The sequence below is a fragment of the Panthera onca genome, chromosome B1 (genome assembly GCF_046562875.1).
Source record: "Panthera onca isolate mPanOnc1 chromosome B1, mPanOnc1 haplotype 2, whole genome shotgun sequence".
Lineage (NCBI taxonomy): Eukaryota > Metazoa > Chordata > Mammalia > Carnivora > Felidae > Panthera > Panthera onca.
In genome coordinates, this window is record NC_138342.1 from 58,587,061 (window position 1) to 58,601,164 (window position 14,104).

General features: G+C 40.0%; 1 long non-coding RNA gene across 1 annotated transcript in view; it reads right to left on the reverse strand.

Moving 5' to 3' along the window:
- The window catches only part of LOC132692447 (uncharacterized), a 75,146-nt gene that overhangs the window by 9,849 nt on the left and 51,193 nt on the right, over positions 1–14,104 (reverse strand). The window lies entirely within an intron of this gene.

The window sequence follows — 14,104 nt, forward strand, 5'->3', positions numbered from 1 at the left end:
GGGGTGATCAGATATTGAGGGTGGAGATTCTTGTAAAATTTACTTAACAAGATTCTTGCTACAACTGAGCATTGCAGACCCTACAAGGACAGACACCAAAGCTTAGGTCCAGACCATTTAGAGAAGACTGACTAAAGTTTAACCAAGGAGAGAGTCTAGTCATTTCTCATACTGGAAGTCACTGCATTTACCAGGACCCACTGCTGTTGCCTCTCTGCATCTCTGTGCCTATCACCACTCCTATTGCTAACCTCTGCAGCTAGTCTTTTTTCGCTCATTAGCCTCTGCTGCCAGGTTCCAGAGTACTGATGTCTCCCAACGGTGATGGTTCTGGACCCTTGAGGGACCGAACATAGAAGAATCTAACATTTTTAGGAGAGACCTAAAGCAGTGCTGCTTCTCTTCATGCTGGAGTTTTCATAAAACAACTTTTCCCCCCTGATTTTACTTACTCTTCTCCCCAGAAGACTTAGACATGTGTCCATGGGGGCAGAACCAATAACTAATACAAGTGACAAAACGATTATACCCAGAATCACTCTTTCCCTCCAACTCTGCTGTTTCGCTTTGGGGCCCAGCTTGGGAGTATTCCATCTTCTCAGGAGCTTCCCCAGTCACTCTTCTGAGCAGACTTCTGGCAGGCTGCCCTCCAGTTTCATTGCACATGCTCAGGCATATCGAAATCCCAGCTTATGTGCAAATCAGATCCCTTTAGTGTAGTGCACACAAAAAGTTTTTACAATAATAAAGATTGAAAGAGAGGTCATGACCATTTAGGGGAGAGAAGAGGTTGTACGTGGATTTCCCTTCCTGGTAGCTTCTAATGATTTTAGGCATTCCGGATGAGATTATTATTATAATTAAGCCATAATCTCAGGCCTAAACTTTCTGGCTGCCAAGATAAACATAATACAATAAACGTGCTTCTGGATATCATGAGCTTGTAATGCAAAATAAGGTTACGTTTCTTTTAACATCCAAATCGATTTCAGGAAGTTTGCTCTGGTGCTGTGTTCCTCCTCCCAAGTGGCTTCTGGGAATCTCTGAGGCATTGTTAGATGTTCTACCCACCCAACCTAGTGGTCTCTTCTCGGGTCTACCAGGTGTCTGGCCTCCCAACCTCTCTCCAGAGCTCTTGCAGGTCACATCATGTCATCTCATAAGTTGGTTCTTTGGGCTGCGCTCTCCCCATCCTAGGCTTCTCCAAGCAGGTATATAAATCCCTTGGTTAATTCTCCAAAGGTGGCTAGATCCTGACTTCAGTGTTTTACAAGATTTCACTGGATGTTAAAGGGACATCAGAAGTACACATAGCAGTGTCTCACATGGCTTATAGTACTGGGTATGTTTGAGTTTTTTAGGAATCGGCCACAACTTAAGGATCCCCACCTAGGTCCCAAGGAGCTTCCACATAGCAGTTACCAGATTAACCTGCATCAGCTTTAGGCTCCATGGTCTTTGGTTTTAGGACATTTTTATTCTTTAAGTCTAGTCTTGTGACTCTTAATCTTGCAGAATGGAGGGTCCTCTCTTCCCCTCTTGAAAAATCTCTTATCTCCTGCCCTGGTAAAATCATAGGTTGGAATATCCACTTCCACCAAAAGAAGCCACTATCCTTCTCAATTTATGGGTTGTGATCTGTAGGGCCTCGATAGAACAATAGTAGAAGCTAATACATAGAATATGCCCTGAGCTCTATATTATTTAATCTTAAACAATACCATATGAAGCATGTCCACAGTTTGATCAAAACCTATGTTTTATGTAATCATTTCATTATACTAATTTTTCAGAGGTAGAGGGAAATGCAGGGAAAAAAATTACATCAACTTTAGCTAGTGAACAAACACAAAACATCTCAATTTGAAGCATCTACATTCAGGGATAAGATGACCTCACGGTACCACCCAGAGGATTGGTACTTCTTTTACGGTGGGGTAACTCAAGAGTCTTACTGGTGACTTTCCTAAAATAAAATGTATCTGTTTTAAAATTTTGCTTCTATACCTCCAGAAACCCCAAACCTACAGAAACCCACAAAGTGCAATTCTCTCTTTTAAAATATTAAAGTTCTGGGTGCACCTGGATGGCTCGGGTTTAGTGTCTGACTTCGGCTCAGATCATGATCTTGCGGTGCATGGGATCGAACACAGCATTGGGCTCTGTGCTGACAGGTCAGAGCATGGAGCCTGCTTTGGAATTCTGTGTTGCCCTCTCTCTCTACCATTCCCCCACTCACATGCTGTCTCTGTCTCTGTCTCTGTCTCTGTCTCTGTCTCTCTCTCTCAAAAAAATAAATAAATAAATAAATAAACGTTAAAAAAATTAAAATATTAAATTTCTGGATTTATCAGGTACTCAGGTAAAATACTAGGACTACCCCTATTACTATTGTTATTTATTGAAGTAATGTATAAATATGTGAGCTCCTCCTCATGTCTCAAGAACTGTTATCATTATTTCATTTGATAGCTTACTATTGCAACAGCTACTGAAAGTTAGGGTTTTACATTCATTTTACAAATGAAGAAACGGGCTTAGAGAGATTAAATAACCTATCCAATTCATGCAACTAACATATGGCAGAGCTGTTATCTGAAGCCGAATTGTGTATTAACCATGATACTATGATTATTGAGAACCTCTAGAAATAGAATGTTATTCTGGGACCTTTATATTTTCTTAGAAAAACTAATTAGTTGCAGACATCAAATGATTCTGCTCTGGTCAAATTTAGATCATTTGCCCATGATGGCAACAGAGGTAAACTCAACATTGAGTTGTCTCAAATAATCTCTGGACAGGTGTCTACCAATGACCCAAAACATCATAATTATGCACCAAGAGAGTCAAATTGTGTTTGAGATGTGCGAAGTATGTCTCAGGTTTCAGAAAACCCTACTTCTTTATTATTATTATTCATTACCCATTTTTTGCACAGAGCATGTTTTCCAGCCCTGGCATTCAATTTCTCACATTTCTTATACCTTGCACAATTTTTAAAATTAAAAAAATAATATATAAATAATTTATACTTTGATATACTTAATATTTATATTATAAGCATTAGATAAAAATATTTTATATATCCAACTATTTCAGTGTTCAGCAACAGGATTTCTAAAATAGAAGTTTGAAAATATCTTTTTGGGTAGGGTTGACAGACAAAGCAAAAATAATAAAAAAAAATACAAAGCACCTTGTTAAATTTGAATTTCAGATAAATAACAAATAATTTTTTAATGTTTATTTATTTATTTTGAGAGAGAGAGAGAGAGAGTGTGTGTGTGTGTGTGTGTGTGTGTGTGTGTGTTTGTGTGTGTGTGTGATTGGGGGAGGGGCAGAGAAAGAGAGGGAGACAGAATCCGAAGCAGGCTCCATGCTCTGAGCTGTCAGCACAGAGCCCAACATGATGCTTGAACCCACAAACCATGAGATCAGATGACCTGAACTGAAGTTGGACACAACCTACTGAGTCACCCAAGGGCCCCAATAACAAACAATTTCTTAGTGAAATCATGTCCTATACAATATTTGGGACATATTTATACTTAAAAAATTCAATGCTTATCTGAAATTCAAGTGTAACTGGGTGCCCTGCATTTCATCTAGCAGACCCATTCTATGGACACAAGCTTAAATCTCTAAGCTGTACTTTAATTTTATCTAGTGTTCGGTTCAGGGTACTTCGTGAGAAATGAACACTTGTTGTTTCAATCTGTTTGGAAGCTCTGGTGTGGACCACTTAAATCGCTAAATGGCTTGGTACGTCCCTGATAGTTACTTGCCATTACAGAGATTTATAGCATATGTGGATCTTGATCTGAACTATAGTCAGCTCAAGAAACTGTCTATGATACTCTGTTATTTTCTGCTGTGTCGAAGCCAAAGTAATTATGGATTTCTCTGGAGGAAAACACATCCATTGATTTTAAGTTGTTTTGGGGAAGTTAATTTAATGTAAGTTTCCTTCTGCCATGACTGTGACTTTCATATATTGTACACAACAGTTGAGTCGAAAACAAAATGCCTTTTGTTGAGAAGTCTGGTGTTTTGACGTTTTTTGTTTGTTTTGCTTAAAGGAGGCAATTTGGGGAGAGGGGTTAGTGAAAAGCAGAGGAAGTCGGCAGAGACTTGAAGCAAAGTTCTTCACCTTAGGTCACTGAACTTCTGGGGTACAGGTTAAATTTTGGTTTGGGGAGTCTCATTTGCCTCAAGTAGCCATCTCAGCCAGTCCACCACAGACGAGACAGAAACATGAACGCCCTTCTGTCACTCCGCTGATGTTGGCTTTTAGGACCTCATGAAACCAGCTCCACAGGAAAGCCTAATATTTGAACTTTTCACTCTTGATTCACTTTATTAGACAGCAGTGAAAGTTAGCCTTGTGCTAAATGCTGAAGAGAAAACACAAAACCCCTTATTAATCAGCCTTTCTGTTTCTCCTTTTTCCTCTCTTTAGATAGATTTTTAAAGAAGTTATTTCTTCTTAATTCACTTGTCAGACGCTGAAACAGGTTTGAAAATAAAGGTGATAACGAGAAGGAAAAAAAAAAAAAAAAAAAAAGATGAGTTACAGGGAGACCACCCAAGAAAAATGTTTTTATACATTATTAAATACTTTCCAGTCTTTTAAACTCTTTTTTACTTCTGACCTGAACAGACCAGAACTAAATTTCTCAAATATTAAAAAAAAAGAAAGAAAGAAAGAAAGAAAGAAAGAAAGAAAAAGAAAATAACATACCTGTGCCCAAATTCTTGACAAAAGTTGTGGAGGAATCTATAACGTGTTATAGCATTGTAGTTATATCTTAAAAAGTTCCTGCGTAAATAAATATCATTTTTTTAAAAATGAGAATTTAGGGGCACCTGGGTGGGTCAGTAGGTTAAGCATTCAACTCTTAGTTCAGCTCAGGTCATGATCTCGCGGGTTCATGAGTTTGAGCCCCGTGTCAGGCTCTGTGCTGAGGGCATGGAGCCTGCTTAGGATTCTTTCTCTCTCTCTCTCTCTCTCTCTCTCTCTCTCTCTCTCTCTCCCACTCCCCTGCTTGTGTGTGCTCAGACATTCTCGTGGTCTCTCTCTCAAAATAAATAAACTTTTTTAAAAAATAAGAATATTTTTAAGATGGAACACTGTAACTGTATCCTCATTCTTTTCTTTCTTGATGTTACAGAGTCAGAGCATTATCCAAATGCCAGAGAACCTCAACACAGAGCAGCCTAGCTGGGGAGTTCTAACCCAAACAAAAATCAAAAGTGGGAAACTGTGGTGGAAGAGAAGAGTCAGAAAGGAGTCTAACCAAATCTTTTATTTAAGTTTCATGTCTCTGATCTCAGTATTGTAGAATTACATGTGTATATACATTTACACACATATGTAATCTCTGAGAGTTTATGCTCATGAAATAAATCCTTTGCTTACCACATTAACACTACACAGCCTCAAGTTCCACATGGCCTACATTTGAAAATAACCTCTGCACTAAGATCATAAGCTATAAGCTTCCCAACTGACCACTGTCAAAATGAGCTGATCTTTGACTTCTGTAGAGACAACATAAACACACCCTCTCTCTAGACAGAGGAAATGCTATGCAGTTTGGATGAATGATGATTCATTCAGGACTGAGCAATCAAAAGGATAAATGAGAAGACATTTCAAGCATGTGCTATTAGGTTTCAGAAGACTCTATTTTCAAATGAAGGCCCAAAGATGTCAAAAGAAGTGTTTGGAAAGCAGTGCGGGTTCATGGTTTGTGTGTGGAAAATAGTAGATTCTAATCCTAGGGAGGACACTGATTAACTGCATGAAGGCAGCAAATCATGGAGCTCTCTGAGTTGTCTGCAGTACAGAGAATCATGCTGCCTCCTATTCCAGGAATATTGGGATCACCTAAGGAAATACATGTTAGGTACTTTTACAATTTAAGAAACCATGTAAAGAAGTCAAAGAAGAAATTCACTACAATGTGAACATTATAAAAACAACAATACTGTTTCTCTTACACCAAGGTTGCTAAGTGTGATGTATGGTCACCCAAATGGACAGGCTTTAGGAGGTCCTGGGCTTTCGTGACCCCATACAACTAGGCAATTATGAAGCTGTGAGGCAGCCCCATCAGGCATGGCCCAGAAGAAATGCAGCTGAGCCCCTATTAAGAACACCTACCTTTACCTTGCTCAACTTGTTTATTCAAGAAACATTTATTGATCACCTGAGCACAGGGTGCTGTTTGCTCTGTGCCAGGGTTTCAGCACCATTGACATTCTGAGCCAGATAACGCTTCGTGCTGAGGGTTATCCTGCACACTATAGGATGTAGAGCAGCGTCCCTGGCCTCTCCCCTCTGATTGCCAGTAGCATCAATCCCCGTTCTCGTTGGAATAACCAAAAATGTTTTCAGGTGGTACCACATATCCCCTCAGAGGCAAAATCAACTCCCATTGAGAACCAGTGCTTCACACTAAAACACAGCCCGGAACTTTGGTCAACACGAGACTCACTAATGATGCTGGTTTAACATGTGACTCCCTGGGCCCTACCTCCTGAGATTTAATTCGGCACAGCTGAGATGGGGACTGGTAATCCAGACTTTTTTTTTTTTAATTTTTTTTCAACGTTTTTTATTTATTTTTGGGACAGAGAGAGACAGAGCATGAACGGGGGAGGGGCAGAGAGAGAGGGAGACACAGAATCAGAAACAGGCTCCAGGCTCCGAGCCATCAGCCCAGAGCCTGACGCCGGGCTCGAACTCACGGACCGCAAGATCGTGACCTGGCTGAAGTCGGACGCTTAACCGACTGCACCACCCAGGCGCCCCGGTAATCCAGACTTTTAACAGACTCTCCAAGTGGTTGTGATACGGAGGAAACCTTGAAAACCATGCCGCTTGGGGAAGATAAAGCTTTAAAAAAAGGGGTGGTTTCCACTCTGAAAAAGTTTATCTTACATCAAGGAGGCCAGACATGTGCCTCGTAAAGTTAGAACACTGCAACCAGGGCAAAAAGTAGGTTCTATGTGAGAAATATAAACACGTACTAAAGAGGTTGAGAGAACAAAAGATCAGTTTTCTTAGACTGGGGAAAGTTAGAAAAGTCTTCAAGTAGATGCTGAATTGTGAGTTTTGAATGATGGATGGGATTTTCAGATAGTTTTGAAAGAAAAGGGGGATCCAAGCATAGGAAATAGCCTAAGCAAAGGCAGAGAGGCTGGGAAATCTGCAACTAGCATCTAAGATCTATGCCTTCAAAACATTTTTTTTTTAAATTTTTTTTTCTTAATGTTTTTATTTATTTTTGAGACAGAGAGAGACAGAGCATGAGCAGGGAAGGGGCAGAGAGAGAGGGAGACACAGAATCGGAAGCAGGCTCCAGGCTCTGAGCCATCAGCACAGAGCCCGATGCGGGGCTCGAACTCACAGACTGTGAGATCATGACCTGAGCCGAAGTCGGCTGCTCAACCGACTGAGCCACCCAGGCACCCCTCAAAACATATTTTGACACAGGGGTGTCTGGGTGGCTTAGTTGGTTAAGCGTCTAACTCTTGATTTTGGCTGAGGTCATGATCTCAGGGTTTGTGAGTTTGAACCTGCTTGGGATACTCTCTCTATCCCTCTCTCTCTGCCACTCCTCCACTCACTCCCTCTCTCTCTCAAAAGTAAATAAATAAATGTTTAAAAATGTATTTTGAGACAAATATGACATATATCTAGTACTATGCCTAGGACACAGCAAGCCGTGACTAAATGACAGATCCTTTAAGATTATAATTATTCCAATTATCCCTTCCTTAAAGGTACTATATTAACTCCCTTCAAAGAAGTTACCTAGCATACCCATGTTGATCAGAATCTGGCCATCATTTCCATTTTTAAGGGAACAATGAGAAAGTTGTTTTGTTCATGGTTCAGTTTTATGAGCTTTAGCAGAGGAGTGGAATAAAGGTGGTGCCTTGGGAGGACGTAATAGGAAGTAAGTTAATCCTATAACTCAAAGATGGCTTTGACATTTCTTCTATATCTTTGACATTCCTTCTATATCTTTGACATTCCTTCTATATCTTTCTTAGGGAAGCTAGTTCCACTAAAGTACTTAATAAGAGATGTCTGTCCTCTGTGAGGTGATGGTTGAGATGAGATACACCATAGAGTATATATTCAGCACCAATTCTGTTTTTCTAGGATTATAATTCATAGCTTACTTCAGGGTCTGATGAGCCTCAGGTCTAGAGCTGATCTGGTCACAGGCTACATCTTCCATAGCCATAGATAATTTCCTGTCTATACTGAAGTGAGTAAGTATCTTTGCTTTCCCCTTACAACACCCAGGATGAATTTGGGGCACAAAAAAAATTACTTATTTACTTCATTTATTTATTTTGAGAGAGAGACAGAGGCAGAAAGAGAGGCAGAGAGAGAATCCCAAGCAGGCTCTGTGTTATCAACATAGAGCCCAGTAGGGGCTCAAAATCACAAACTGTGAGATCATGACCTGGGCCAAAATCAGAAGTCAGAAGCTCAACTGACTGAGCCACCCAGGAACCCTTGGGGAAAATTCTGTTAAGCAACCTTGCAACACTTATTTCTGTCAACGTACCACAGTACATCTAAAGCCCTAAGAGTCCTATATTCAACCCTAACCCACTTCTCTATACAAGTCATTGGTTCAAAACCATGTTGACACCCTTGAAGGCAAAGCCTACTTTTGTAAATGTTTTTTATAATCTCTGTACCTAATAGAGTGCCTGGTGCATAAACGTGTTGGATAAAGGCTGTTTTTTGAGTGGATGATTTCATAAATGGATTATTCATTATTCTTCAACCTTGGTTCCCAAGTTCTTGACTCCTTAATTGTTGTTTTAAACTACACCATTCAGGGGCGCCTGGGTGGCTCAGTCGGTTGAGCGTCCGGCTTCAGCTCAGGTCATGATCTTACAGTCTGTGAGTTCGAGCCCTGCGTCGGGCTCTGTGTTGACAGCTCAGAGCCTGGAGCCTGCTCCGGATTCTGTGTCCCCCTCTCTCTGTGCCCCTCCCCCACTCATGCTCTGTCTCTGTCTCAGAAATAAATAAACATTAAAAAATAAATAAATAAACTACACTATTCATCAGGAGGTTGGGTTAAGGTGGTGGAGAGGTAGGGGGACTAGGATTTTCCTTGTCCCTCAAACAGCTATATTGAGGTCAGATCACTTGGACCACCCAGGTAATCAATCTGCAGAGTGGCAGAAATCTCCATAGTTGGAGGGAGACAGCTTGGCAGGATTGAGCCTCTGGAGCTGAAACGCAGAGGTATGAAATTGTGTGACTATATCCAAACAGAGTTGGAAGCCTTGCAAGTCCTGGGGAGGAGGGAATGGGCCCCAGAATGCATAGCTCCGTGTAGTAATTTCAGAGGAACACTGGGAGAGAATAGTCCCCTTCCCGGAGTACTTTGGTAAGAGAGTTTATTGCCTCCCCAAGGATGCCAGCCAAAAGTCTTTTATCAGCAGGATAGAATGGCACTACTCCAGAACAGGGTCCTTGTGGTGCAAGGTCCTTTAAGACACTGGGTTTTGAATCCCAGTAGAGCACCTAGGAAGCACAGGAGACTGTGGAGCAGGGCAAACCAACTGCCCAGGCTACTCTGTGAGGGATGCCTGAAAAGCGTGGTTTGAGACACCTGGTCTGGGGAGGAGAGATTGGGGTGTCACCATTTTCCTCCCCATCACCAACATGGTGGAACTTCAGAGAACAGGACAGCGTCCCCCAGTGGAGGCAGGAAAAGCTTGCACTGAACCCCACCCCTCCGAGCCTGGCAATTGCCTATCTACTGCAGCAAGACTGACACTGAGTGAACCAGATGGCCTCTCCCCCAGTCCAGCACAGCCACGGGTCCCAGGCACCAAGAGACAGCTGGGGTTTTTTTTGTTTTTTGTTTTTTTTATTGTTGTTGTTTTGTTTTTGTTTTAAATTAAATTAAATTTTATTGTTCTTTCTTCCCTTTTCTTTTTTTCTTTTGGAATCAGGCTCATAGCTTCTGATTTGTTGTTGGTCAATCTTTATTTTACATATATGTATAAATTTTTTTGGATCAGGTATTTTTATTCTATTCTTTATCCACCTTTTCTCTTTCTTCGTCTTCTTTATTTTCCACTCTCATTATCTGGATTTAGCCTTATAGTTTTTTGATTTCCTGTTTGGTCACCTTTTCTCTCTTTCCTTTTTTCTCTTTTTATGGGATGAGGCTTCCCCCCACCTTATTCCTTTTCTTTTTCCAGGGTTACCTCAACAAACAAATCAAAGCACAACTGGTTGAATGTCCAAACACTCACCACTACAAACAAGGAGGAGCTCTGCAGACGACTGACCAGTGGGATAGAGCAGCCAAAATGCAACAACAGAGTCCATGTAACACACTCCTAAAACACTTCCTGAAGTGCCAGGCCTTGGACAGTGTATGACTCCTTTTTAATAGAGTACTACTCACAGGTGCAAGACACATAACAAACTTTTAAAACATGCAAAAAACAGAAACTTAGCCAAAATGACAAAATGAAGCAATTCTCCCCAAAAGAAAGTTCAAGAAGAAATCACGGCCAGAGAATTGCTCAAAACAGACATAAGCAATATATCTGAACAAGAATTTAGGATAATAGAAGACTAATAGCTGGGCTTGAAAAAAGCATAGAAGATAGCAGAGAAACTCTTGCTGTAGAGATCAAAGACCTAAGAACTAGTCACAGTGAATTAAAAAATGCTATGAGATGCAAAATAAACTAGATACAGTGACAGAGAGAGTGAAGAAGCAGAGGAAAGAATAGGTGAAACAGAAGATAAAATTATGGAAAATAATGAAGTTGAAAATAAGAGGGAAAGGAAATTACTAGATCACACGGGGAGAATTAGAGAACTAAGTATTTCCATGGAATGAAACAATATCCGTATCATATGAGTTCCAAAAGAAGAGGAGTGAGAGAAAGGGGCAGGAGGCTTATTTGAACAAATGATGGCTGAGAACTTTCCTAATCTGGGGAAGGAAACAGACATCCAGGTCCAAAAGGCATAGAGAACTCCCTTTAAAATTAACAAAAACAGGTCAACACCACAACATATCACAGTGAAACTGGCAAAATACAAAGATAAAGCGAAAATTGTGAAAGCAGCTAGGGACAAATGGGCTACACATAAGGGTAGTAGCAGATCTGTCCACCGACATTTGGCAGGCCTGAAGGGAGTGGCAGGAAATATTCAATGTGCTGAATAGGAAAAATATGCAGCCAAGAATCCTTTATTCAGCAAGGCTGTCATTCAGAATAGAAGGAGAGATAAAGCCTTTCCCAGACAAACAAAATCTGAAGGAGTTCATGACTACTAAACCAGCCTTACCAGAGATCCTAAGGGGGACTCTGTGAGTGGAAAGCAGCAAAGACTACAAAGGATCAGTGGCATCACCACAAATATGAAATCTACAGATAACACAATGGCACTAAATTCATACCTTTTAGTAATCCCTCTGAACGTAAATGGATTAAACATCTCAATCAAAAGATAGAGGGTATCAGAAAGAATTAAAAAACAAGGTCCATCTATATGCTGCCTACAAAGAGACTCATCTGAGAATGGAGGACACCTGGAGATTGAAAGTGGATAGCCAGATGGCTGACAGATGCATGAAAAGATGCCCAATATCACTCATCATCAGGGAAACACAAATCAAAACCACAATGAGATACCACCTCACACCTGTCAGAATTGCTAAAATCAACAACTTAGGAAATAACAGATGCTGGCAAGAATGTAGAGAAACAGGAACCCTGTTGCACTGTTGGTGGGAATGCAAACTGGTGCAACCACTCTGGAAAACTGTGGAGGTTTCTCAAAAAGTTAAAAATAGAACTACCCTATGACCCAGAAATTGCACTATTAGGTATTTATCCAAAGGATACAAAAATGCTGTTTCAAAGGGGCACATGAACCCTAATGCTTATAGCAGCATTATCAATAATAACCAAATTAAGGAAAGAGCCCAAATGTCCATCAACTAATGAATGGATGAAGAAGATGTGGTACACACACAAACACACACACACACACACACACACACACACACACACACACACACTGAAATACTATGCAGCGATGAAAAAGAATGAAATCTTGCCATTTGCAATAACATGGGTGGAACTGGGGGGTATTATGCTAAGCAAATAAGTCAGAGAAAGACAGGTATCATATGATTTCACTCATATGTGGAATTTGAGAAACTTAACAGATGAACATAGGGGTAGGGAAGAAAAAATAAGATAAAAACTGAGAGGGAGACAAACCATAAGAGACTCTTAAATACAGAGAACAAAATGAGGATTGATTGGGGGTGGGGGTTAGGGGGTGGATTAAATGGGTGATGGGCATTAAGGAGGACACTTTTCAGGATAAGCACTGGGTGTCATATGTAAGAGATGAATCACTGGGTTCTACTCTTGAAGCCAAGACTACATTATATGTGAACTAACTTGAGAATAAAAAAATAAGTAAAAAAATTTAAAATTAAAATTAAAAATGAAATAAAAAAATAAACGAGGCTACTGGTGTGGCCTTTCTAGTTTAGGTAATCTTCATCTGAAACTACTCTAAGTTGCATTGTCTTTCAGCTAGAGTAGAACTTTGCAGGCTTTCCACTTTCCAAGCTCACTTCCCCTCCCCCTTTTGGAAACCTACCAAGCCCTGTTTTGGTCACCAGTCCTAACTACTTTCTAAATTTCTCTGTTATTGAAGGATCATGTAGATATTTTCAAGAGAATAGTGGTGCTCCCATCAAGTTTCTTTAATAACATTCATATAAAACATTATATAATAGGGGTGCCTGGGTGGCTCAGTCGGTTAAGTGTCTGACTTCAGCTCAGGTCATGATCCCACAGTTTGTGAGTTCGAGCCCTGCATCGGGCTCTGTGCTGTTGGCTCAGAGCTGGGAGCCTGCTTCGGATTCTGTGTCTCCCTCTCTATCTGCCCCCTCCCACTCGCACTGTCTCTCTCTCTCTCTTAAAAAATAAATAAACATTTAAAAAATTAAATAATAAACATTGATTTTATGCAACCATAATTCTCAATCAGAAGACTGTTCCCAAACTCACAATGCCTACTGCTTGGAACCCTCCTGCTGGAAGAATATCTATTTTCCTCATATCTGTTTTCAATGAAAATTTAGAACAGCTGGACAGTCTTGTTTTCTATAAAATTCTACAATATGATTTAAGAGAAATAATTCTAAATATAGAAGATCTTTTCCAAAACGTTATCTTTGTAACTTACCAGCTATCAGATTTCACACTGAACAAAAAAAAAATCCATTGAAAGACAAATTATTGCTAAATTTGGAGAAACAAGTCATTTCTTTTTGAAAATAATGCCTATTAGCTATAAGTAATAATGTAATATATGTTCGGACTACAAAATATAGATCACAATGCCTAAATGACATGCTTATATTAGTGTATCTTGCCATTCTTCTGTGACTTTTATCTACCCCAATCACAGTATGTGTTTTCTATAAAATCATTTTCCCTCAATTTTTCTTTACATGAGCAGAGCTGTTTTGTGTTCTAGTACCAGTTGCCTTACGTGTTAGCTAGGCAAAATTTTATCAACAGTAAATAATCATATTTTATCATAAAATGTGTGTTTGTATCAATAAACAACAGACAGAGCATTGATATTCCTCTAAGAAATCTGGACTATATGAGTTTATTAGTCTGTTCAGGATGCTATAACAAAACATCAGACACTGAGTGGCTGATAAACAACAGAAAATTATTTCCCGTTAAGTGTTATTACTTCCCAAAGGCCTCACCTCCCAATACTCATGACCTTGTTAGGATTTCAGCCTATGACTTTTCAGGGGACGCAAACATTCAGACCATAGCAAAAAGTAATTAAGAATATGGTTTCTGAAGTTGAACAAATATGCTTAGACACCGTTTACCAGCTCTGTGACCGGGGACAAGTTTTTTTAGCCTTGTAAATCTCATTTCCCTTCTCTGTACAGTAAGAATAATATTAGTGCCTACCTCACAAGATCACTGAAGATATTAAATAAAATCATGAATCAAATATTTATGAAAGCATGCCTGG